The sequence below is a fragment of the Neofelis nebulosa genome, chromosome 11 (genome assembly GCF_028018385.1).
Source record: "Neofelis nebulosa isolate mNeoNeb1 chromosome 11, mNeoNeb1.pri, whole genome shotgun sequence".
NCBI classification, from domain to species: Eukaryota; Metazoa; Chordata; class Mammalia; order Carnivora; family Felidae; genus Neofelis; species Neofelis nebulosa.
In genome coordinates, this window is record NC_080792.1 from 35,778,624 (window position 1) to 35,804,110 (window position 25,487).

Below are 25,487 nucleotides of genomic sequence, written 5' to 3' on the forward strand. Positions count from 1 at the left end.
CAGATGCCAAACTGGGAGCACTCTGATTGAAAGGCTTTTATGCTAAAGGATTTGGGTTTCCTTTTTTTTTAAGCCTTTCTTAAAAAAAAAAGTAGTCGAGATGCTGTCAGGCAGCTCCGCGTCTCCATTAGAATTCAGAGTATTCCACGGTAATTACAAAACAGCTGTAATGGAAAATTGGTAGTCAAACCCATTTTCCAGCGACTAGAACGGTGAATGGGCTCCATTATGTTCCTAATTCTCATTAACTTAATTTGCATAGGAAACAATGAAGGAATACATAATGAGGTACAGTGGGCTAGCAGCCCAGCCCTCACCCCCCGAAGAGCTGGGTGCAACCCACAGTGACCCACTCAGGGGAAGGAGAAGCTCAGTGTCGCGCTGGACTCCACTCTTCTCCAGTGACCTGTGGCTGCAAGCCAGAGCTAGTCAGGGCCAGCGAGGTGGAGGGTGACTCCAAGATTACCTTGCCTCAGCACACACGATGCAAGCTCCATTTCTTTGCCCACCCCCGCCCCTGCTTCTGGTAAGACTGAGAACTGGAGCAGAAGGAGGAGGGAACGTGTTTTCGGGTAAGCAATTCCAGGCTTTGGCTGTGTGTGCACGCATCTTGCTTCCTACAAATCTGGTTTAAGTATAATTAGCCCTGGCAAAAGGATGAGATCAGCAACCAGGGAGCTGGGTGGGTTAAGGATGCAGGGATGGACTCCCTTTGGGAGGTGGGGTCAGTGGGGCCTCAGCCCAGTCTCTGCTCTAAGCAGTGACCCCATAAGACCAGAACCACTACTGACAGACCAAATGGAACTTGAGACAGAGAGGGATCACAGCCAGAGCTCAGAGCTGGAACAGCTAAGTTATCTCCTGACTCCATCCACCAAGCTGTGAGTAGTAGAAGCCAGAAGTTCTACTCTCTACTTTAACAAATAAAATTATGAACTGAAAAAAGTGGTACATTCAACTCACCATTATTGAGGATTTATCATATTTCAGACACGATACAGGACAGTCTCAGTGAATCCTTACAGCAAAACTACGAGATAAAATATATCCATTTCCCTGATGAGGAAACTGAGGTTCAAATAATTCACTATGCTGGGGTTATTTAGTTATTCAAAGGCGAAGCCAAGACTCAAGCTGTCTTCTGAACCAGATAGACTAGTTAGGTCAATGCTCCCCAAGCTTGTTTATTTCATGGAACACATGGAAAATTATAACATTTTTATGGTACCCCAGCATGAAGGAGGGGGTACCTGTAGCCTGGAGGAGGTGCCCCAATATCTAGCTGGGTGAGAGGATCAATATTTCCAGCCACACAGGTTGGAAAACTCAAGTGTAATCCATAGGAAAAATGATGGTTCCTTGTGTAGATAATCCAAGAACTATCAGGAAGGTGGGTCTATCCCAACAGTATTCCAAGAGTACCCCTGGGTGAGGCAGAAGTGCCTGAAATGCCACTGTTTGTTTGGACTAATCATTGCCTTCCTCACATTCCTCTTTTTAAATGCTTATCTCTGTGGATGGTGTACAACCTTCATCTCACAAAAAAATGTAATTTAAGGAGTATTTATCTTTTTTAAGTAAATTTCTCCAGTAGGTTTTCTTTTTAATTTTTTTTTAATGTTTATTTATTTTTGAGAGAGAGAGAGAGACAGAGACAGAGAGCAAGCAGGGGAGGGGCAGAGAGAGAGGGAGACACAAAATCCGAAGCGGGCTCCAGGCTCCAAGCTGTCAGCACAGAGCCCAACGCGGGGCTCGAATTCACAAAACACGAGATCGTGACCTGAGCTGAAGTCAGCTCCCCATAAGGAGTATTTATCTTAAAGTAAGAAGACCTCAGTTAGAACTCTAACTCTGCCACTTAATAGCTGGAAGACCTTATGCAATTCGCTTCCTGGGAACTGCCCACATAACCTTCCTGCTGTTCAAACTCTGTAAATGTATTTACCACAGGCTTTCCTCCAGGTGGGAATGGATCAGTGGAACGCAACATGCCAAAAGGAAGAATGGCACAGGCAAAGTGACTGAAAATAACCCCTCCAACAACCTGCCTTACCCAGCTGGTCCACACTAACTCTTTAAACAGCAAAATCTCCAACAATTTCCTGAGAACCTACCAAGTCCTGGGCATCACACATATGTGGTTTATGATCCCTAACAACAGAGATCTCATCCCCGATGAGATGAGTTTCTTCATCACCATTAGGTGAGGAAACTGTCATAAGGGGGTAAAGCCACAGAGTCAAGTGTTCTGCCTGATCTGAGTGTCCAGCTCTTTCTCATCCCAAATCCTGAGCCCTCTTTGTTTTTTGAAACCAATTAGTCGCTTCTTTGGCAAAACTCCTTCTGCACCTAGAGTTGATGGCACATAGTGTTCAACATTTCAGTGATTTCTTCATGTTCAAAGTATATTTGGGAACCCAGGCATGTCCCATCTCATTTGCTCCCCAACCTCATCCTTGGAAATTCTGCCTGCATCTAGGAGACCTGGATACACACAGTTTAAGCAGAATTTTTGGTTCACTTGACCCATTGGGTTGGTTCTTCATATGCCATGCCCATGAGGCCCAGACAGAGACACCCTTGGGAACAAAATGCAGTGATCATTCATGTGTGAGACTAAGGAAAACAGCTAGTCTAAACTTGTGTGGACAGATCTCCTGCCTTTCTGTCTGTGCCCACCAACGACCAGTTCATACAGTGCTTGGTAAATGTTTGTGGATTAATGGATTGACTTACTGCCTTCATTAATACCAGGGCTATTTACTAAGCACCTGATATGTGCAGTCATTGTACCAGGAGTCGTAGAGAACTTTACCTTTCTCCAGTTTGCACAGCACATTCTGATTTTCTATCTACATCTTCATACTGTTACTCAAACTTACTTGGCTGGGACTAGGCACTGGGAGAAGGTCCTCCCTCTTGATACTAATCTCATGGTTTGGGGGTATGCTGGAGGTTATGGCAGGAAGGAGACCAAGAGACCAAATCCAATGATCTAATATTGTTCTACTTCGCCCTGGTGTTAAAGACAAATACCAGATCTTCTATCTAACCAAGCACCAATCCCAAGCAATTCCCACTCTCAGGTGGATTGACTTTTAGGTTAGTTTTCCTGTAGGAAACTACAGTCCCTCGTCTCTCTATATATAAGAGAAGAAAGCTGAAGATGTTCTAGGAAGATTCAGGGCTGGTTTGTTTGTTCCCTTCTTGGGTTCACTCAGTGGTACTTAACACACCAACAAAAACCCACTTGTGGTTGAAGTTTCCCACGCAGAGTTGCAGGCGCTCTGTGTTCCCTCAGTAAAGAGCCTCTCGCTGCGTTCCCGGGAACCAGCACCGCACTGCACGGCTTTGCCAACTGCGTCACTTTTAGATTCTGGGCTTTGAAACCAAATAAAAATTGATATGTGTGTAATCACATTTGTTTAATTAAAGTAACACATCTGTGCAGTAAATATTCCAGCACGAGCTGGTCAATAGCAAATCCTCAGCATGTACAGTAATAATTGACTAATGTAATTAAATGCATGTCAGAGTTTTAAAAGAAAATATAATGAGATTTCATCATTTTATATGTACAGGTAATTAGTTCTTAGGAATGTGAGTAAAAGCAAATTATCTACAGATTTGAACTATCAGCAGATAATTCAAATGACCTAGTTTAGGAGAGAAAATGGTATCTAAAAATGAGAGAAATTCAAACCAAAACAAGCGTTCCCTGCGATTAAATCTGAAAGCTATGTTAAGAAATGAGCATGTATAATTTTGCTCAACATGTTTCCATCGAGCTTTCATTTTGGATGAGTTGAGCCATAGTGTGAGTACCAGGTTGGAGTGACATCTCTCCTGGCTCACACTCCTCTACTGGCTGTTTAGGCATCCAGGAAACTTTTAGTACCAAGCTCTGGGTCATTTTTGACAAGGCTTTCTTTTGCTTTGTATTTAAGCTGATTCCATCTTCTGCTACTTCTTAAGAGTTCCTATTTGGCCTGAGTGTTATCATCCTGACTTCTGGACAGCATGCGCACAGGAGGGCTGTGGGAAGGGCATTCCAAGAGTAGAGAACAACTTGACAGATGCAAGGAAGTAGGAAAGCACATGGCCTGTTTGGGAAGCAGCGAGGAGCTCAGTCTGACTGGAGAAGATTCCAGTAGGAGAAAAGAGCGAGCTACCACTGTCAAAATAGGCTAGAAGTGATGGGCAGAGACTTGAATGCCAGCCAAGAAACTTGAACATCTTTTCTCTGAAGGCAATATGGAGTTGTCGAAGATGCTGTTTTCCACTACTTCACTCAACCCTAATCAGATCAAATGCTTCAAAAATCCCAACATTTAAATGTGAAGTCACTGCTCATAGAAATGGTCAAGTCCTCAATACCCTTAAGAGGAGGGTCCTTCCTCTCCAATGGGAAGCTGTCTGGAGGTTTCTCCCCCCCCCCCCCCCAGTGATTCCTCAGTTCAAATCCCTTCCCTTATCTACACTCCCAGAAGTGATGACACTCTCCCCTTAATGGCCTCTCTTCATGACTACAGCTCTGGACTGTGAATCCTGCCTTGTGTGAATCTTATTGCCATAACTGGACCAAGGGTGGGCAGGGACAGTGTGAGCCTATTCTGTGCATGTAATTTAAATATATATACACAAGTTGTTTGTTTGCATCTTTGCTGCCATGACCCTGTATCAGGAAAAAGCAGCGAGAAGACTGAATGACCAGGACAAACACAAGACATGACCATCATCTAACATGAGAGAAAAATGTTCCTCACCAGTTGAAGGGCAGAAACTTTACTTGGTGATGCAGTTAGTGGTTGTACTGAGGGACATGCCCTTACCCACTCCCTGGCTTGCATCCCTCTTGATCAGAGCCTTCCTTTTGTGAGAAAGTTTGTGCTGGTGCATCAGTGTCAGCACGGCCCCACATGTAGGGCAGGTTCCTTCAACAGAAGTAAAAATGCAGAAGTGATAATGAAGAGGGGCACCTGGGTGGCTCAGTCGGTTAAGCGTCCGACTTCAGCTCAGGTCATGATCTCGGGGTCTGTGAGTTTGAGCTCCACATCAGGCTCTGTGCTGATAGCTCAGAGCCTGGAGCCTGCTTTGGATTCTGTGTCCCCACCTCTCTCTCTGTCCCTCCCCCCACTCATGCTCTGTCTCGCTCTGTCTCTCAAAAATAAATAAATGCTAAAAAAAAATTTTTAAGTGATAAGAAGGAAAACTACTTATTAGAAGAGACATATCAACAAATAACAATGTGTAGACCTTATTTGTGTCCAAAAAAAAAACCCACAAACTGAAATATATATATATAAGAAATGGATAAATATGAACACTTACTAGATATTTGTGCATAAAGAATTTTTAAGTTCAAGTGTGATCGTTGTATCATGATTATAACTTATCTTTTTCAAAATAGCCTTTACAGATATAAATCAAAACACATACAGGTGAGAGGATATAATAATGTCTATATTTCTTCCAGAATAACACAGGAGAGGGTGGAAATAAGTGTAGGTAAGGATACGAATGAAACAAGAATTGCCATGTACTGATAATTGTTGTAGCTTGGAAATAAGTACATAAGGTTCAATATACTAGTTTCTTGGTGTCTGCATATATTTATTTTTTTCATTAAAAAATTATGATGTTGGGGCGCCTGGGTGGCTCAGTCGGTTAAGCGGCCGACTTCAGATCACGATCTCGCGGTCCGTGAGTTCGAGCCCCGCGTCGGGCTCTGGGCTGATGGCTCAGAGCCTGGAGCCTGCTTTCGATTCTGTGTCTCCCTCTCTCTCTGCCCCTCCCCCGTTCATGCTCTGTCTCTCTCTGTCTCAAAAATAAATAAATAAAAAAAAAAAATTATGATGTTTATGATTTGCAGTTAGCCAAGAACAGAGGTCTTTCTGGGCTGGGTTGTTACTTTATGGCTAGGGTTTGAGGTTGAACTGAAGCTGAAGATCTGGGTTCCATTTGTGGCTAGGGTCATAAATTTTAAATTTATCAGGTATAGAGCAATATATTACCAAAGAAAGAGTCCAGAAGTGGTCAGAACAAGGTAGCAACTGTATGATCATGATAAAAGGGTAACTTTTAGTGTGTGTTTGGGATCAGCCTGTGTGTAGCTTAATATGAAGCTGGGACTAAGAAGAAACTGTCTGTAGCCAAAGTAGGAGGTCATTCTTTCTTTCTGGAGTTGAAGATGGTCTAAGCCCTCAGTTAGGGAATTATCTATGTCCAGAGCTAAAATTCACATCTGTGGCCAAATGGAGAAGAAAGTGTGAATATTTTCTGTGGCAATGGTATGAGGTAGATGGTATGTTGGATCTAGCATGATAACAGCTCGATGATTGAGACTTGGAAGCCAATGTGTAGTTAGGGTCAGCTTTGACTGATTTGGGGGAGTTAGTTTGTAACAGGGGTTAAAGAAGTCTATAGTTTGGTGTCTTGATAGGGTTAGGAGGTGATTTCACACTCTGGGCTGCGTGTCAGAGTTACTTAAGTGGTAGGGGGTGGGAGACGGCATAGGTGCTAATGCCTAGGTCCCAACTGAGCCAAATGATCCCAGGACTCTGAGGCCACAGCCTCAGCTTTAGTGAAAACGAACTCTCTTGAACCAGAGAGACCAGACCAAGGGATCTTTTTTATCTAAAGTTAAATGGTATTCTATGACTAAGTTGCAAGTGTAAGGGGTCAATTTGTAGTTACATAATAGAGAAAAGGTATTTGGGCCCCAAGAATGATGCAGCAAGTTTACTTTATTAGCACTGTATTCTAATCCTAGCAATCCTGATTGAGACCACTTAAAAAGCACATACACAGAATATGATGCCTTGATTTAAAAAATTCTACTGGCCCATATTTGAATCTTTTTACCTGAAGTAAAAATGGGTTTCTCCACTTAAAAGACCCAACAGTAACTGATCTAGAGACTATGACCATTCAACAGACCATGAGTAAAATGGCTAATTAGGATACTGAACCCCTGACCTTGACCTCAGTTGATCCATATGCCAGTCTGCTTAGCTAACTCACCTAGCAGGACCTTACCAATAACTCTACATAGTAAAAGGTATATTAGGCAATGGGATTGAAGGGAGATAAAGTCAGTTAAGTTTATTATAAACTTAAATGATAGAAGAAGATAGAGAGGGAGAATGCACCTCCTAGCTTTTCCTTAAACAGTAAATGCCTTCTTTTTTTTTTAAGTTTATTCATTTTTGAGAGAGAGAGACAGAGCTTAAGCAGGAGAGGGGCAGAGAGAGAGAGAAAGAGAGACAGAGAGAGAGAGATGGAATCCAAAGCAGGCTCCAGACTCTGAGCTGTCAGCACAGAGCCTGATGTGGGGCGCAAACTCATGAACTGTGAGATCATGACCTGAGCTGAAGTCGGACACTTAACCAACTGAGCCACCCAGGCGCCCCATAAATGCCTTCTTAGAGAGGTAAAATTCTGCAACCCAGTATTCTCCTCTGTATTCCAATTAAACAATGCATAAAATACATACTGTGCACCTATTCTTCGTATCTGTGAAGGTGTTAGAGTCATAGCCCTGTTCAGAAGAAGCATGTAACCTAGGATATCAGGAGCTCAGGGTCAGCTAGACAAGGAAGGCATGGGAGATGATGTAGATGGCAAGCAGAGAGATGGCAGGGTCACAACACCACTGGGCTGACCCCTGTCAGTTAAAAGGGCTCCAAAAGGTCTCCTAGCACCCATCTAGAAGAAGAGCTAGTCATTTTTTTTTCCCTATCAGATAGTCTCTGGTACCTGGAACCAATTGGAATGCTTCTTACCTGGGTCCTGAGACCACCAGCAGTGTCTACAGTTCTTTTGGGATGGCCTGAACTCCAATTAGAGTCTTGATCTGGGTGCTGGTAACATTAAGGAGCACAAATAAGATGTAAGTATGGGAAGAAATGCTACAAGAAGAAGGGCCCAGAGAATTGGGAGGTAAGGTAGGTTGAAAAGTTTTGTTGCAGTGGTAGACACTGTAGTTGTCTACCAAGTTTTATCACCTTTCCTTCCTACAAACAGAACTCCAATTTAATTCAGAGAGGCAATGCACCCAGTTTTGAAGACTATTTCCTGGAAGACCATTTCCAAATAGCATTCCTTGCTATTTGGGTGATCAAGTGATAAAAGTTATGACCAATGATATTCATGGAATTCTACTGGAGGGATACATAAAACACTTCTTCCTCCTTTACTCATTTTTCCAAGTTCCAAACAATTCTCTTCTTGCAGCAAGGATAAGAGGCCTGAAATCATCAGTTCATGGAAAAGACCATCCCCAGGCATGTCTCAGGATTGAATGCATTCTTCTGGGCCATTCTTCTCCAGCTACTGAAAAGAAAACAGACCTACTCTATGCAGATGCCACTAGCCTATGTTTCTGTGCTGGATCCTGGGATGGTGCTACAGGTTGTTATACATTGCCATCTATTTGGCCAGGATATTGAGGAGGCCTTGCCAACAGGAGAAGTGCCTTTTCTCCCACTGCTTACCCAAGCACTAGCAACACTAGGAAAAGGATATGAGTAGCCCAATTCCTGACCCCATTCACCTACAGACTTGTGACATCTACAGTGGAAAGGAGGAAGGCTGCACAGATAACTTGCAAGAATTCCTTGAGGAATAGTGATGGCTATGGTGAGAGCTAAGACATGCTGGATTCTGGGTTTGGAACAAAACTCTTCCATCTTCACTCTGAATTAGTTTAGGTCACAGCAAGCTGCAGAAAGTTTAGTAAAGCATGGCCAGCCACAGAACATGCATCAGTGACTGTTGGGAATCACAAGACCATGAGGCTAAAATACTGATCAAAAGCTCTGGGAGTGCCTTCTGTAGCCAGAAAAAAACCAAGGGGAGTACTTAGCTGAGCAAAAACCAGCCGAGAGGAAAGAACTAGACCTCAACTGTTTAACTTACTGAGGTTAGACCTCAGAAAATAACTTTCCAGCTCTTCTTCTCAAACAAGCAGGAGCTGAAAGCTCTTATCCAGGCTGAGTTACTAGGAAATAAGATCTGGGAATGACGGAAAGCCAGGTTTAGCCTCTGATGCTAAAACATGCATCAAACGGAAACCAAAGGCTGTGTTTGCAAGGATCATAAAGTCCAAATGAGGATGAGAGAACCAAAGAGCAGGGGTCCAGCAGAGAGCAAGCAAGATGGAAAACTTGAGTTCCTGAGGAGGGAGCCCATAATAGGGAAGATGCTGTGACAGCTGAGTTCAGATAACAATATCCCTGTGTGACAAGTATTATTATTACTTGACAAGCACTATTATTATTAATATCTGTTAATGCAGATGAGGAAGCTGAGGGTCTGCAAGACACACTGTCAAGCAGTCAACAAATGACAGGATCAAAGACAGAAGTGTGACCCCCGAATCAGAATTATTTTGTTATTCCTTTGTGGCACTAATTGCACAGTGAAACAAATTCAGTGTGTGTGTGTGTGTGTGTGTGTGTGCGCGCACGCGTGCATGCTGGGGAAGGGGGTAAGAAGGCAGAGGGTAGCCAGAAGAAAATGATGATAATAATGGATCGTCCTGAATGTCTAGCAGGGAGATTTTTACTTGACTTGACAGTAAAGAAGATCCATTGTAACTCCTTGAACCAGGGCAGAGACCATAAAAGTGGTGTTTTGGGATGCTTAATCTTGCAGGAAGAATTGAAAGATAAAAGGTTTGGGAGTGAGGCACTCAGGCTTCACGAATCAGAGTTATCCTCCTTCCCCTCCTTGGCTACTGAGTCTAGGATAACAAGCTTGTTTCTTTGTCAGTCTCCCCTTTCAGTCTTTTTGTTTCCTATTTTTAGGCTGGAGTGAAGGTTACCAGCTATGATTACTTGTATTGGGATTTGTACCTCTGAGAGAAATTTTCTCCTTAAACACAATCCTCACTAGTCTTCCTTTCATATGAAGGAGAGAAATGTCACAAGCAATGCTTTCCCCAGCTACGTTCTAGGGCTTAAGTTTACCTCCCATCTAAAGGGGAAAACCCTATAAACACAGCCAAGCAGAGCAGGCAGCCCTATATCTTAGAAGATGGGATCCTCGTGGATAAGAACTTGGAATAGATGGTGTCAGGGTCTCCTCCAACTCTGTGATATCATGATGATGAGATTCTAATTCTTAAAAATGTGTCAAGTTCAGCCTTCTGTCTTTAAGCAGACCTGCACTCCTGGAGGAAGCTCAATTCCTGGAGCTTGCCAAGCCTTTCTGCATTCCAGGGTTTTGGCACTTGCTGTTTCTTCTTCCTGGATGGCTCTTCCTCTTGCTCTTTGCAAAACTGGCTCATTCTCTTCCTCCAGGTACTTGCTTTAAATGTCTTTTGCTCACAGAGGGCTTTCTCAACCACCTACGCAAGTAGATCACTCTATTTTTTTCTCATCTTAAAACCCTGGTTATTTCCTATATGGATTTTACCACACTCTGATAATCTTACATGTTTCTTTGCTCGCCTGATGTTTATCTGCCCAACAAAAATACTAACTCCACAGATTGTTTATGAATGGACTCCCAGGATGTAACACAATGTCTAGCACATAGTGGGTACTTGAGAAATACTGGATGAATGAATATCCGGTGAAAAGATGGATACATGGATCGATGACGGACAAAGGGAGAGAGGGAAGAGTGAATAAATACTTTATTAAGTGTGCCATGACAAAAGAAGTGTTCTGAGGTCAACTGGGCTTGCGAAATATGTTCTCTTCCATTCTTGGTAATTTACAGCACACATTAGCAATTTAAAGGGTCTGAAAATTCCCTGTAAGATAAAGCTTGCTTAATTTTATTTAACCCAGCATTTCCTAAACTTGTTTTAACTTAAAATACTTCTTTCTCATGATACCCTTACTTAACATTCTGCCAAAGAGTGTTCTTTAAAAAACTAGTTTGGAAAATCTGCTCCTTTATAACCATTGCCATGTTGAATAGTAATTATTTTTAACTCCCCTTCCAGGCTGTGAGGTCCTTAAGAATACAGACCGAGACTTACTTATCATTTTACCTCCATTGTACAGCACAGTGACAGGCACAGAGCGAATACTCAGAAATAACTGAAGTATTGAAGAGGAAGGAAAAAAGGGAGAAGGAAAAGACAGAAGGAAGTAAGAAAGCAAGGGAGGGAGGACGTAGCTGGGTCACTCAGCAAGTAATTACTCCCTGATATGTACCTTCAATTGACTTTAAGGCAAATAACAAAATGCTAATAATGACCTTACAGAAGTCAGAATTACTTTAACCATCTCAGATAAATTCCAGATTAGTAATTTACTAAGGGTTAGAATTAGAGTTAATTCACAATAAACACCTCCCCCCTACTCTCTCACACACACATGCAGACATAGTGTGTTATGATGAGGATGAGCTCTCTCCTATTTCTGAAAGTAATATAATTATTTAGAATGGCAACAGTTTTATATACTTGTTAAGAGTATAGGTTTTGAAGTCAAATCCAGTCTCTATCATTGTCTGAGTCTGAGCTGCTATAACAAAATATTATAAGACTGGGTAGCTTATAAACAACAGAAATTTATTTCTCACAGTTTTGGAGGCTGGAAAGTCCAAGATCAAGGCACTGACAGAATTTGCTGTCTGGTAAGGGCCTGCTTTCTGGTTCATAGACAGCTATCTTTTCATAGTCTCCCCACATGGTGAAGGGGTGAAGGGGCTCTCTGGTATCTCTTTTTAAAGGGCATTAATCTGGGGCACCTGGGTAGCTCAATCAGTTGAGCAGCTGACTTTGGCACAGATCATGATCTCACAGGTCATGAGTTCAAGCCCCATATGAAGTGCAAAGCCCCATATGAAGTGCAAAGCCAACTTCAGATCCTTGGTCCCCCTCTCTCTCTGCCCCTCCCCTGTTTGCAGTTTCTCTCTCTCAAAAATAAATAAAACATTTAAAAGGGCACTAACCCCATTGATGAGAGCACCACCCTCATGACCTAATCACATTCAAAAGTCCCCACCTCCGAATACTATCACATTAGAGATTTTGTTTCAACATATGAAGAATGCCAAGGGAAATGCTTAACTCAGAAAAGCAGTGCTCTGATTGTAAAATTTCAGGCCCACAGAATGCCAATCTCAGGGGCTGGGGCTCTTCAAATCTTACCCCAAGATTCTAATACCCCTTTGAAATCGCACACAAGCTCATTTCATCTAGCACTTTGCAGACTGAGAGGCTGGTGGGAAACCACAAATAAGAACACTTCTTCGAGAGAAAATTCCACCCACACTGGCTTGTGGAAAGGCACCTGGAGCTGGTTTTGTCCTTGTAACCATGCAGGATTCATTTCTTTTTCTCTTCACTGCTTTTTGGGTTTCATAAATTATAAACACAGGTCATTTCTACCTGCATAGTTTCTGAACACATCTAGGGATGCGAGGTGTTGGAGGGGCCGCAAGAGGCAGGATGAGCCCTAGTCTTGACCTAGAATGGGATTAAGGAGGGGTGGGGTGCAGAGGGCATGGTTAAAAAATTAGCACCTACCTGGTGCTAAACACAAAATAAACGCATAAGACTCTTTGAAATTAATTGAATATAAGAATACCATCCAAGAATTATAATTTTTAAAGAGGATTTAGGTTCAGAACAAATACAACTCCCCTTTTCTGACTTCAAATGTGCCCCAGTTATGGCCCAATGGAAGAGTTACATGCTCAAAAGGCTGCCAGGAACTCGGAGAGTAGTATAATCCCCCTGCTCCTAGACAAGACTCACCTTAAATCAGTTCAAATGATCTTTACCTTTCTTTTAAATAAAATGTAAACCTATCTAGAAAATCCCAGACTCATAGAGGTGGAAGGGACTCCTTCCTGATATCCAACATCTTTGACAGATAGCCAGATATGTTTGGCTGGTGAAAGAGGGGTTCAAAAGCTTCATTCCTACATCTTTAATCTTTAGAAAGTTCTCATATCAAGCTGAAACTTGCTTCACTGTAACTTCTGTCTGTTGGTCCAGTTCTACTGTTTAGAGCCAAGCAAGATAGGTCTGCTCTCTTCTATTTGATGCCCTTTCATTCCTGACCCCCACCTCCCATCATCTCTCCTCAGCACTAAACATCCCCCTTCTCTTTGAATGTTCCCCACATGCTGTGGTTTCCAAACCCTTTACCATGCCCGTGACCTCTCTGTGAAGCCACTGCTTGTTTATTTTCTATCTTAAAATGTGTCTACTAGAACTCAGTCCAATGCCCCAGATATGTTTAAACACACATAGAGCAGGCAGACAATCAGTGGTTAGGAACAACAGTTTCTGCAATAGATACATTTGGTTCCACCACCTCCTAGCTCTGTGTCCTGCTACAAGTTAAATATTCAGAACCTAAGTTTCTCCATCCATAAATGGGTGTGATAATAAAATTGTCATGAGTCATAGTCATGCATAAAAAGCATTAAGCACAGTTTCTGGTACATGGCTAGTATAAAATAAACGGTGGCTATAATCAATGTTGATGTTATTTGTATTATTAGACATGATATTCCACTAATGGTGTAAACTTTTTAATAGCTATTCATGCTGTCATTTACAAAAGATGAGTCAGCCAAAACACAATTTGTTTCCATGAGTTATTGTGGAGCAAATATCTCCCCTATCTTATATTTGTATAACTTGTAATTTGAATCCAAAATCAGAATTTGTCTGTATTCATGTTTATCTACTGGCTCATTGTTGCCAACATACAAATATTATCTATTATGAGTAAAAAAGAAAATACCCTCCCTTGGCCATGAGCCACATGACTTGACCGCACAGAGTTTGGAAGCTCTTCTAACATAAGCAGAACCCCCATGTAGTTGGGGTCATCTTGTGTCATGTTTTCTTCCCCACCCCCACCTTGGGGTTCCAGTGCCCAAACTTCCACCATTAGGATTTTAACCTATGGATTCATTCAACGAGTTAGGTGCATGGGTATTGAATGCCTTCTCTACAGCAAGTGCTTCTCTTAACTGTGTCTATGCAGTAGATGAGGCAGGCAAGACCCCTGCTTCATGGAGCATTCACTCCAGAGGGGGAGACAGATGAGCAAGACGAGGACATACCACATAAGGTCAGATCATGATAAGAGTTATAAGGAAATAAGGCAGATGGCAAGATGGAGAGGGATGTGGGTGGGGAGAGGTCCACTAGACTGAGTAGTTCCAGAAGGCACTTCCTACTTAAAACAAGGGTAGGAACTGCCAGAACCAATAGATGCACAAGTCAGCATTTATCAGTCCATTTTTTGGCCGTTCCTTTTTTATGGACATGAATGACACCATGTAAGTCATATAAAAGTAGCAAATTGCTCTACCTTCAAAACTCCTCAAAGGCTGGCCCAGGTTGTCTACCCATAGCAAGCTCCTTGCGCTTATCAGACAGAACTTCCTTTGCCATTGCCAGGAATGCCAGCAGCACAGTGTGGTAATCTGGAGCATCATATGCTCTTCGGAAGTTATGAGAGTAATTAAAATGGGAAAACATATTTTTACTAAATTGGTTCACTTGAGAAACAAATCTTATGGGATCCATAAGGAGCCGGGTACAATGGGTTTATTTGTTAGGAAAGAGCAGGGGAATTGTTTCTCTGGAGCTCAGACCAGGGAGAGCCCAAGCTCACTCCCTGGATCTCTTCAGCTCAATGTTCAGAGATCTACCCTCATTGGACAAGTTGATTTCTCATGAAAAGAGATCTCCGTCTTTTCTAAAATTTTTTAGTGTGTATTTTTGAGAGCAGAGAGACAGAGCATGAGCTGGGCTGAGGCAGGGAGAGGGAGACACAGAATCCAAAGCAGGCTCCAGGCTCTGAGCTGTCAGCACAGAGCCCAACGCAGGGTTTGAACTCACAAACTGTGAGATCATGACTTGATCATAACCTGAGCCAAAGTCAGACGCTTAACCAACCAAGCCACCCAGATGCCCCATAAGATCTCCCTCTTTTCTAACCAAAAGATTAACCTGTGAGTTCATAACCTGTGAGCCAAGGGCTCATAATTGATGTTCTTCTCTCCCAGGGTTCCAGGCGACCTGCCTTTTATAAGCAATTTGGCCTGTATTCTTCCCAGGGTGGTCTCTTACTAGCTTAGTTTGGGTCTTTGCTTTTTCCAAACCCTAGTGAAATCACATAAGAATATGGGAAAACTTAACAGTGTGGACTAATAAATACACCTTGGCCAGAATATGGGGAGAATCTCCACTGGTGACATGAGTTCTGGAGCTGAGGTGTAGATTAACTTGTTAGGTGAGCCTGATACAGAAAACAAGTTCACAGGCCTGAGAAGATGGCCTCACTTTTTCCTATGCAATAAATCCTCAATCAGTGATCCAATATCTACCTCACCAGACTGATGGGCCAGTCACCCAGTATTGCAAAGAGGAGTCTCCTTTCTTAGGTAACCAGGTTGCTCTTTATGGCCACTCCATCCCACCACAAACTCTTTATTGATTCCTTCAACATATACTCTCAAAGTACCGTTTCCCTGGAATAATGCTATGTGCTATGTGTAATTATGGATATATGTGTGCAAATTCATAGAAACTTTCTGGAAAGAGTCACACAAAATGCTCATGGTAATTACCTCAGGGGAAAATGTGAGTTGAAGGAAGGGTGGTCAAGTAGAATTTTTTTTAATGAAAGTTCTCAATATTTTGAAGGAGAGTATTTCAGGAATTACTTGTGCAATGAAAATTAATTGTGTAAACACACACACACACACACACACACACACACACACACACTACTAGTATATGAACAGAAATGAACTGGATAGACTTTAAGGGGAAGAAGGAAGAACAGGCTCAAACTTCCACAGAGCAGTAAATATAAGAACATATAAAAGAAATAGGATTTCTGGGGAAACTCTACAACCAACCAAGTGATCATTCTGTGAAAACTACATGCAAACAACATGTCTTCTGAATAAAACTGTTCAAAAGCATATTAGTTAATCCAGTAATAAACTGTATTAAATAATTTAGAATAAAATATTGGGATTTAAAAGAAATGATGGTGATGGGACACCTGGGTGGCTTAGTCAGTTAAGCGTCCAACTTCAGCTCATGTCATGATCTCCAGTTCCGTGAATTCAAGCCCGGCATTGGGGTCTGTGCTGACAGCTCAGACCTGAGTCTGCTTTGGATTCTGTGTCTCCCTCTCTCTTCATCCCTCCCCCACCAGTTCTCTCTCTCTCAAAAATAAATGAACATTTTAAAAAAATGTAAAAGAAATGATGGTGGGTATCAAAACTATATGTAGAATTGAGACTAAATAGTTGTAGGACATGTGGATTCGAAATGAAATATTTTTTCATTGAAAGGATATATATATATATATATGTAAAAATGATAATCATTAACATTCTGGTTCTGAAATTCCCCAGTACTCACAAAAAACCAGGAAGTGAATGGAAAGCTAAAAGCATGGCATGAAGGAAAAGGGCACTAATTTCCTCATCTGTAGTGTGGGCAATTGACTTTTTCTGCTTCATTTGGGGCAAGTTACTTAAACTTTCTGTGTTCTGTTTCCTGCAGTGAGGACATAATGAATAAATATACATACATTGTTTAGCATAGTACATGGCATATATTAAGGGCTCAATAAACATAAGCTGTAATACTAATATCATAATTATCATTATTATAGCAACTTTGATACTTCTAAAAATATAGGAGTAAGTATATGTTAAGCTACTCAATTTTTAGTAGAATTAAAAACCAGACTCATTCATAATTCCATACTTAATTCACAAGAGAAAACAAGAGTAAATAAAATATAATCTATTTTCAAATGACACAAAACCAAAACAAGAGAAATAATAAATTAAAAGCATGAAATAAATGTAAGAAATGAAAAATGAACATGCTGTGTCATTTAAGTGTTATTATTGGCTATAATTAGCAGAAACCCGGATTTATATTGGCTCAAAGAACAATAAAAAAATTGTCTAATTTTATGTGGCAGGAATGCAAGATGTAGGACAGCCACAGGGCCATTGATTCCGAAGCTCGGGGATATCTTCAAGAACCCAGGTTCTTCCCATCTCTTTGGTCTGCCGTCCTCGTGAGGACATCAGCCTTAGGCAGTCAGCAACATGGCACTCTGTGCTCTATGGCAGGTCCCGGTGCAGTACCCAGACCTGATGAGGCCTGGCAGAGGAAGAGAGACTTCCATTTTCTGAGGCTTTCTTAGGAGCAAAGACAGTTAGCCAGAAAAGCCTCCAAACCCATTTCCTTTCTCAGTGGCTTGGCCAGCATTTGAATTACCGGCTCATTCCTGAACCAGTCACTGCCACAAGGTAGGATTATATTTGGACCAATCAGCCCCACCTCAGAACTGGGGTAAACTCAGGTTGCCCTGGAGTTCAAGGAGAATCTGGAATTATGTAGGCTCCTTCAGGACAAAGCAGGAGAAAAGAGATGCTAGTCAGGGGAGAGCAATGTCCACTACGTGCATCAGTTTTAAAATAACTATCAATCTAATTATTTCCCTCATTAATAAATAAAGTCTTTTTTTCTCCTTGGTCAAAATACAAAATACACAAGATGCAACTCAAACAAGGTCAGAAATAGAGGTTAAATGCTTAGCCAAGATGTATGTACACAAAAAGGAAACAGGGATAGAAATTGCAAACAAAGCATTAAATAGGCCAAGAGGGGCATTTTAAATTGATTATGGGTATAATCCACAATTAGGATACAACAAATGCATGTCCTCATCTCACATTATATTATAGCATCATGAAATGTAAAGCAGAATCTCTGACAAACAAGAAAACTGAGAACCATGTAGTAATCACAGAAAAGTTGGACATGTTTTTCTGTGGTTCAGGCTGATCATATCGTCAGAAAAGAATGCAGGGTTCCAAATAGTATGATTAATGTTTATTTAAAGTATTTCTAACTTAAATGTCTTCTAACTGCGCTAGTCTGGTGTAAAATAAAATTCATTTGACAACTCCATTTATGACCATTGTAAGCACCCATCTGACCAGGCAGGCAGTAACACCCTTGAAGCATTTCCTTGTTCCTTATAGCCCCTCTCAGGGCTCCTCAATCTCAGAGCTGCTTCATCAATACGAAAGACCATGCTCTTAAGTTCCTCTGCTCCAGCTGCCTCCTCCAGCTGCCCGCCCCTATCTTTCCTGTAGCTGGGCCTGGTGAGGGTCAGTTTGGCTGCCCGCCCACTTTGCAGATGCTTCATTTCCCCTTCTCTCTCTGCACAAGTCTTGAAGAAACCTCTCTTTTAAGTCCCATAGCTGAGAGCAGACTATGTGGTCTTTAGCAAGGATGTGCTGAGAGTTTATAAAGATGGAAAGAGAGAACAAATTGTCCTTGCCAACAGATGCACCCACTTCTGGAGGTGCCAGCCCCAGGCCTGTCCCTGGGGTCCCCCCCAGTTGCCATCCCTGCTCTAGTCTTACTCTCCCTGAGATTCACCCTCCTGTGCAGCTGTGTTCTAACATATCTTCTCAGGCTAAGTTCTGCCTCTCCAGGCTTCACCTCCCCAGGCCTGACTCTTGTTCCAGGCACTGGCTGACCATGGGAAGGTCAGTTGGATTTAGATGGAATCGTTCCCTTCTCCAATAGCTGTGTGTGCTCTGGTCCCATCAGTGATACCAGACATTTTACCTTCTATCTATTACATTTTCAAAACTCTTAGGACTGAATTTCATCTTAGGTGTCTTATACAGACATGTATCTAACTCTATATACTACCAACAGGGAACTCTATCTTTTCAAATGTGCATGAAACACTATGAAAATGCATATTAACCACAGTAAAATCTAAATACATTGCAAAGAAGAAAAATTTTGCAAATAAATTTCAAAGAGCAGAAACAACAAAATACAACCACTTGGAAAATGAAACCGTATTCCTAAATTTTTTAAATTGCTATTTAGAAACTGTAACAAATAGAAAATTAACAGAAAAACTTTTGTGCTATAGCCAAATTTTTTTCAGTGATAAATATGAGGCCTACAAAATTAATTAAACTAAATTCCTACAAAATTAAAAATGAAATGTAAAAATAAATGAACACATCCAGCTTAGTTATCAGAAGAAAATTAAGATAAACTCAAGGAAAGCAGAAATTTAAAAATTAATTTAAAAATAATGAATTAGAAATGATAAAATCAATAAATCCCAGAAATAGAGTTGAAAGGAAAAGCCAAATAGCTAAAAATTGAGCAAGTATATTCAAGTTCAAATAAAGAAGACACAAAAGCAGGGCGCCTGGGTGGCTCAGTTGGTTAAGCATCCAACTGTGGCTCAGATAATGATCTCACAGTTCGTGGGTTCCAGCCCCACATCAGGGTCTGTCTGTGCTGACAGCTGGAGCCTGGAGTCTGTTTGGATTCTGCATCTCCCTCTCTCTCTGCCCCTCCCCTGCTTGTACTCTGTCTCTCTTCCCAAAAATAAATAAATGTTAAAAATCTTTTTTTTAAAAAAAGAAGACACATAAGCAAAAAATTAGAAATAAGAAAGTAAATATATCCATAACCTTAAAAATAAAACAATGATGAAATGAGTAATTTTCTATTAAAATATAAGCGAATCAAAACTTAATCATGAAGAATAAGAGTATATGAACTGATGAAATACAATGAAAATATCTCATAATGTAAATATTTATTACCTCCTAAATGGCACAAGAAAATACCCGAGTTCTTTAAAATTCTCAAGGAAAAATTTCCATGCTATGTTAAATATTCCAGAGTTTATTTTTAATGACATTTCCAGTTTGTTCTCCACAATCCCGATCCCTAAACTTGACAGAGAGAATGCACATTTGTATATCCACATGCCCCACACACATAAACACAGAACCAAACACACACACCTACAGATTCTACTTACAATACAAATGTAAAAATCTCAAATAAAACAGCAACATAAATTAAAATCATAAGCATACCAAAGATATACATGATCAGGTAAACATGACTTCTGAAATGTAAAGGTTGCTATGATTTCAGAAATCCACCAATATCATATCAATTTTAAAGAATAAAAATATTCCTGATACTACAAATAAAGGTTTATTCCTTTTTAAAAAAATCGATCTTAAAATAGTAGTGGAAAACAAAATAAAATAAAAAATAGTAATGGACACTTGTTAAATGATGAAACATCAAAGGATTCTATACATCAGAGTGAGCACCAATACAAAGGATACCAGATGTCACTGCTTTTGCAGAGTACTTTGGCAGATGTGTCCAATGCAACAAAACAAGAAAAATAAGTAAGATTTATACACTTAAATAAAGGGTGCAAAAGGAATACATAAGAGAAGTAACCAAAATACTTGTGAACAAATACAAAATATGCTCAAACACACACACACACACACACACACACACACACACACACACACGCACACACACACACACACACGCACACACACACCTCACAATGGTTTTCCATAAAAAAAGAAAAAAGAAAAAACCCCAGCAAATATCTGAAATATCTATCAATAAATGTAGGAAGTAAGTAGCATTTGACAAAGAAAACTATTATACTTTACTGAGGGGCATGAAAATGTCTTGAAGGAATTAAGAAAGAAATAGTATTCTTGAATAAGAAGAAATATGTTTTTCAAAATAATATTGTAAGTGTATCATTTCTTCCAAGATAATTCATGTGTTTCAGTTTGCTTAAATCAAAACACTGAAATTGTTTGAAAAGGTAATATAAAAATTCATCTAGAAGAATAAGCAAAGAATCCCCCTAAAAAGAGAGTAATGAAAGGAGACTAACACTGCCAGATAATAATACTTACTGTGGTATAAAACTCAATAATTTTTTTTAATATTTTATTTATTTTATTTATTTTTTATTTTTTATTTTTTTAATATATGACATTTATTGTCAAATTGGTTTCCATACAACACCCAGTGCTCATCCCAAAAGATGCCCTCTTCAATGCCCATCACCTACCCTCCACCCATCAACACTCAGTTTGTTCTCAGTTTTTAAGAGTCTCTTATGCTTTGGCTCTCTCCCACTCTAACCTCTTTTTTTTTTCCTTCCCCTCCCCCATGGGTTTCTGTTAAGTTTCTCAGGATCCACATAAGTAAAACTCAATAATTAAAGCAACGTGGTGCCAGAGCAAGAATTGTCAAATGAATCAATGGCATAGGGAAGCAGTTCCAGCAACAGACTCTAATACAAATTAAAGTTTAGCATTTGACCAGGATCACATTTTAAATCAAGGGAGAAAGAAAAGAATATTTAATAAATGACTCTTAGATAACTGATTACATATTTGAAAATAAAATGTTAGATTTCTGCCCAATACCATACCCCAAAGGCACTGACCCATTAATTATAAAATGGAATGAAGGGAGGGAGGCAAGGAGGCGAGAGGGATGGAAGGTTAAACCTAAGAAAATGTGTGCTGTTTTTAAACGTGATCTATACCTAAAAACAAAGAAAGACATCCTTAAAGGATAGGATAGCTAAATTTTAATACCTAAGTATCAGAAACTAATGTTTGGAGTGGGGGAATCACTATTTAATTTCTAAACAAAAGCAAATATCTGGGGGCAATATTTTTACCATGTACCAGAGCTCTACAAAGAAAATAAGATCAATGGAAAATCAGAAAAAAGTTTCAGCAGATAATTCACAAAAGGAAAACAAAAATAAGCAGTAAGAAGAATTTAGTATTTCATGCAAATTCAAACAATAATACAATTTTTTTACCTATTTATCAAGATATTTTTCCTTTTTTCAATGCTTTCAATTTTTTTCCTTTTTTTCAATGCTGACAAGGTTGCATTGGAAATATGTACATCCAAATATTGTTAATGAGAGTCTAAAGTGGTTCAGACTTTCTAGAGGATAATATAGCAATAAGTATCAAGACATTTTCATTTGTTAAAAATCTACTTTTAGCAATACTTCCTAGGGAAATAAGTTGAGGTTAGCCCCAAGATATGTGTATAAATATGCCCACAAATGTTATATTTTTAATTTAAAAATTAATAAAGAAAAACCTTTATACCTTCAAGTAGGGCTTTGGTAAAATAAGTTTCCAAAAATCTAACAAATGTGCTCATGATGTAACATTTTAAGTGAAAATGTCTGATGGTTAACTTTATCACATATAGCATAAATACAGACATAAATTGGTAAAACAAAACAAACATAGATGAAAAAGAAGGTGGTGGGGGAGGAAAGAGAGAGAAAAACATACCAAATGTTAACTAAGAAGTGGGAATATAGATGGGCTCTGTTTTCTTCTGGTATCTTCCCGGGTGTTTTTTTTTTTTTAATTTAATGAATAAGCATCACTTTTAATACCATAAAAAGATGTCATTTTAAAAATAGTCACTGTTTGCATCAGAATCCTTATTTAGGTGGAAGTATTTGGATTAAAATCAAATCTTCTTGAACTTATGCTTTAAGTGTTATAGCCAAATAATCATCACCATTTTTATCCTCCTAGAAACCTGTGTTAAGCCCCTCTTCATTGAAGGCAGGCAGTATGTACTAGAGACACGGGTACATAATAAATTCACCAACTTCAAGAAATTTGAAGTCCGATTTGGCCTTGTATGGGGGAATTGATGCACCACTGAAAATTTAACTTGTCTTGTATTTATTTAATTTATTTTTCTTTCTCTAGGCTAGAAATACCTTAGTCTCCCTTACGAGGATAAATCACAATCGAGGTACAAAAATGACTCTTTGCCTTGCAGCGGATATGAGAGCACATCATCAGGGAAAGGGCGGTAAGTATTTTTGCTTACCATTTGCTTCTGTGCTTCTGACAAAAAGAAAATGCCTCACCCCATGGTGGTCCCGGGGAGGTAAAAAGAACGGTTTTTCAGACAGGAGAGCCCCTTCTGACAATACAGCTGAGGTCTTGGGGGAAAGTCATAAATAGGATGAGCCAATGAAGTACAAGAACTATGGCCCAGGGAATTACAGCAAGGAGCAAACTTGACTTTATTGGCCTCAGGGAGCAAACCATTCCCCGCGCAAGATCCCGGTGAGGGTCTTCCTCTCTCCCAGGGCAAATTTGAAAAAGATGCTCATAATATATGTCTTGGTCAGCTTTGGCTTCTATGACAAAATACCATAGACTGGGTGGCTTACAAACAGCAGAAATTTATTGTTCACAGTTCTGGAATCTGGAATCAGTGTGAGAGATCAGCGTGCCAGCACAGTCATGTTCTGAAGACAGCGTGCTTTACAGTTCCTGACAACCGGCTCCTCGCTGTATCCTCATGTGGCAGAAATAGGGTGAAAGAGCTCTCTTTTATAAGGGCACTAATCCTATTCAAGAAGGGTTTGCCTTCATGACCAATCGCTCCCCAGTGGCCATCACCTCCTAATACCATCACACTGGTGGTTAGGATTTCAACATATGAATTAGGGAGGACGCAAACATTCAGTCCATTGCAATATATTAAGTGAAAAATCCTGATGTGTAACTGTATCATGTATAGAATGAATATGAGCTTTAATTTGTAAAATGAAGCAAATCTCTCATCCAGTAGTGGACCACCAGGTGAGGGCTCTACAGAAAGGGCTTTCAGCAGCAACAAGATGTGGCAGCAAGAAGCAGCAGCAGGACCAGGAAGAGCAGCCCAATCCACAACCAGGCCACTTGCCACACAAGTTTGTCCTTTAAAGATGACACCTCTTTCATTTGGATTTATAAGCCTTTGCAGTCTAATTTTTCTCAAAACTTGATTATACATTTAAAGACAGGAGAATCCCAGTAAGGAGAACTACATAAGCAAAAGTGAAAAACTAGAAATGCTATCATAGCTGTAAGAAGCAGTAAGTGCCTGAATTCTCTTTCCATGTGTTTATTATTACAGTTTGTCTGTGCTCTAAATTTAAAAACTGTTTATCCCTCCTCACATCAGAATGTGTCAAAAAAAAAAAAAAAAAAGCATAAGCTACATTTACCCAACTGGATTTGTCAAGATAGAAACCATTTTTTCCTTCTTCCCTTTGTTTTACTCAAGATATTTGGTCCTCCTACTTGGGTCCCAAATGGGAGAAAATAATAATCAACAATTGATTTATTTGTGTGGACAAAATGATTTGATGCTGTTTCTTGTCGTTGACAGAATGATCTGGGTGGAATTGCATTCCATTGATAAAACTGTGATGAAACGTTATTTGTTGGATGAATAAAGTTAGAAGTCAAGAGAAATTGCTTTGGCTCACATGATATTTTTTCAGCCGTCAGTCATTTCTTGGCATTTGATCACATCATTGTCTCTGTTCCCATCATATTGACTGCGTTGTCTGTTATTAATTGAAGCATGACTTTTCTTTCAAAACTACAACAAAGAGAACAAACTCTGGAAAACAGAAGAAGTTCCACTTTTACTTCTACTACCTCCCTGACTGTCTGAACCTTTTTGGTGAAACTCACCTTCCTTTCTGGTGTACTTGGAATATCACAAACAGTTGTGTTCTGCTTTTAAAGACATATGCTATCAGAGAAAACTGACTTGACTCTGTTCAGGATATCTTCAAATGGCCTCAGGAACATATGAATTTTATAGTAAAACACTATGAAGTAAGAATCATACATGGCACAGAAACAGAGAACTAAGAACACCTAGGGGCGCCTGGGTGGCTCAGTCGGTTAAGCATCCGACTTCAGCTCAGGTCATGATCTCGCGGTCCGTGAGTTCGAGCCCTGTGTCGGGCTCTGTTCTGACTGCTCAGAGCCTGGAGCCTGTTTCAGATTCTGTGTCTCCCTCTCTCTCTGACCCTCCCCCATTCATGCTCTGTCTCTCTCTGTCTCAAAAATAAATAAACGTTAAAAAAAAAAAAGAACACCTAACAGCCTAGATACATCCCACAAGCATAATGTTGAGTGAAAAAAAGCCAGACACAAAATAAATATATACTGTGTGAGTCCATCTGCATAAAGTTCAAAATCAGACAAGACAAGTCACGGATGTTAAAAGTCAGGGTAATGGTCACCCTTTGGAGGGCAGTGACTAGCAGATGGCAGGTGGGGTACTTCTCATAAAGTTCTATCTTTTGATCTGGATAGTAAGTACAGAAATATATTCACTTCTCTAAAAGTCCCATCATGTTATACACTTTTATGGAAGTCTTTTGCATGTATACTTTATAAAAATTTACCAATTTAAAATATTAATACTACATTTTTTTTTCTTTTTTAGCCTTTCACCAGTTAGATGTGGCAGTAAGAGAAAATAAGACTACAGAGTGACCTCCAAGTTTCTTTTGGGCATTAGTGGGTGGGTGTGCACAAGGACACAGAGGACATAACAGAGGTTTTTGGGAGGAGGGATGGGGAGAAAAGGGGTTGGTTTAGAGAAGTTGAGTTTGAGGTGCCTGAAAGGATGCCCAGGCGAAACTCAGAAGGACAACCAAGAAAGAGCATATACTCAGGAACTGTCAGTACGGTGATGATAACTGGAGGCTGTGAGGAAATGGGGTTGCTGGGGAAAAACACAAAATCAAAAGAAGAGGGCTGAGGAAGGAACAGGAGGAGCC

At 40.2% G+C, this 25,487-nt stretch overlaps 1 long non-coding RNA gene across 1 annotated transcript; it reads left to right on the top strand.

Annotated features, from left to right (window-relative positions):
• Window positions 1-377: 377 nt before the first annotated feature.
• Window positions 378-24,282, top strand: LOC131489783 (uncharacterized). Its single transcript, XR_009250741.1, has 3 exons — window positions 378-572; window positions 22,615-22,720; window positions 23,489-24,282. It is a non-coding gene; the product is annotated as an uncharacterized LOC131489783 (long non-coding RNA).
• The last annotated feature ends 1,205 nt before the right edge of the window (window positions 24,283-25,487 follow it).